The sequence below is a fragment of the Chiloscyllium plagiosum genome, unplaced genomic scaffold (genome assembly GCF_004010195.1).
Source record: "Chiloscyllium plagiosum isolate BGI_BamShark_2017 unplaced genomic scaffold, ASM401019v2 scaf_79418, whole genome shotgun sequence".
Taxonomy (NCBI): Eukaryota; Metazoa; Chordata; class Chondrichthyes; order Orectolobiformes; family Hemiscylliidae; genus Chiloscyllium; species Chiloscyllium plagiosum.
In genome coordinates, this window is record NW_025198075.1 from 2,186 (window position 1) to 4,406 (window position 2,221).

The 2,221-nt window shown below is 41.2% G+C and overlaps 1 non-coding gene across 1 annotated transcript; it reads left to right on the plus strand.

Annotated features, from left to right (window-relative positions):
* Positions 1-685: 685 nt before the first annotated feature.
* Positions 686-759, plus strand: trnai-aau. The gene has a single exon. It is a non-coding gene; the product is annotated as a tRNA-Ile (tRNA).
* The last annotated feature ends 1,462 nt before the right edge of the window (positions 760-2,221 follow it).

Below are 2,221 nucleotides of genomic sequence, written 5' to 3' on the forward strand. Positions count from 1 at the left end.
AGCGGTATCATTTCTGCACGTCTGTGCTGAGGCGTTGAAAGCTTCAGGAAAGTAATTCATCCTCTCCATCACTGTGATAATTCTGGATATGCAGTGAGTCCTTGCCCATTGATTGACGACTATACTCCAGGAATCCGTTTCGAAAATTTAAAGGTTCCTATCAGACATCTGCAATCGTCTGGAATAAGTTGAGACGTGGACGAAGACAGTGAAATAAAGTGATCGACAATGATGCCTGGGAGGCATAATGCAGGAAGAGAGCGCGGAACAGATGGTTGCAAAACTCAATGTCGGTGCCATTGCGTCAGCTTTTACTGCCCAATGTTTAGACTTACTTACACATTACACCTAGTCAATTCACCACAATGACCTTGTTCCTCTTGATGTGATGTCCCCTCTGTGTGTATTAACGTGGTTCGTGAGCCCCGATAGAATGAGCACATCCTCTTTCTCCTGTCACTTTAACCAGGTGAAAATACCAGTTTTAAATGAATGCAAGAAGAGATTATGTTTTTTCTGTGCCTATTCAGTAGAGAATTTTCAGCTGCAAACTGTTTGTATTTGAAAATTCGATGATCGATTGCAATCCTCTGAGAGCAACATTGATCCGAAAACACATGTCCAAGTACTGTGAGGAAGTGGTTAAGCAACTCCACATATGGATGAGTAAGGGCTGTCTTACTGTGGCGCCGTGGCTTAATTGGTTAAAGCGCTTGTCTAATAAACAGGAGATCCTGGGTTCAACTCCCAGCGGTGCCTATTTGTTGCATTCATATTTGGGCTTGGTGTTTCAAGTCTTTGCGAAAGTAACTCAGCGTCTTGAACTTACACCCTCATAAGATTTAGTAATCCAGGTTAAGTTCCAGCAGTAAATGCCATGTTTTTTATATATTCCGAACTATTACTTATGTCTGTGGTTTCTTTCCATTATTCCACAAGCACTTCTGCTTCTCCTCCTCTTTTATTCCCCCTCCTTCATTCCCAGTTAGGTCGGAATAACGAGATGAGGCAGGAGACGCTGCAGATTTGCCGGGGAATTTTGTGGTAATGGCAGAGATACCACCAGGTGATCACTCTCATTCTCTGATGTCACCGTTCATACATTTAAACCAAAAATATATACATCGTTGTGCTTCTTTATTTGTAGTGTAATTGCTTTTTTTTCCTGGTGGATGAGGAATTCTATTTTGAATTCGAGACAGTCATAATTGTTTGAGGAAGAATTGTCGCCTTGCCTGGTTTGAAGTGACAGACACATTATCCAGAGAATGTGAGCCCAGTTCAACACACACCAGTCAGTGGGCAAAAAGCCTCTCAGCAACTGCACACTCAAATTATCTCGAAATGTCAGACTTTTCATAGAGCCGTAATAGGTAAAGAGCTGTATGGACAGGCAGAGTGTCGGAGATTGTGTAACAGGAAGAGGGTGAGATGGATGTGCAGAGTCAAAGAGAGACGTATGGAGACACATGCTGAGTTAGACACTGTAATGACCAATTCTCCATTCGAAATTGCTGCAAACTGAGAGAAAGGAAACGAAAGAAGGCAATCATTTAAGCACAGCCTTTCCCCAGCTGAGAGCAACGGAAACAGCATTATAGTCAATAAAGTCCTTTTGAATTTGTAAAGGTGACGGTTATCTGTCATTGAGATATTTTGATAAAAAATCCTGATTCAATAGATAAAACTGATAATTTTCCCAGCATTATAATGTAGAAAAGTATAAGTAACGGCTTTCTGTCGATCTAAAGCTTTAACTCAGTATTTCTCCACAGATTCTGTCAGGCCTGCTGAGTTTCTTCAACAATTCATGTCTTTGGTTCAGATTTACATTATCAAAGAAAAATTAAAATCAATATTCTGTTGATCGCTTCATTTTTAAAACCCATCAGAAAATAAAACTGGTTACACTCTCAGACACAAATATACACTACACCGACTATGCACATGCAAACAAGCAAAACCACTTTCAAATTTAGGCCGTGGCAGACCCAAGACCGAACGTCACAGTATTGTATTCGAGTCTAGACAACGCGTTGGGAATTCATGTTTTCGCGACCTGCCAAATGCACAACTGACAAATTGACTGGCTGTAACAACAAGCTCCATCGAAACAGCCTGTCCTTGGCAGAGTGGGAGCGGGAGAATAATATTGATTCACAGATGCGTTTGCAACTACAAATTCACTCTGTCATCACGACCACGTTATTACATCTCAGGA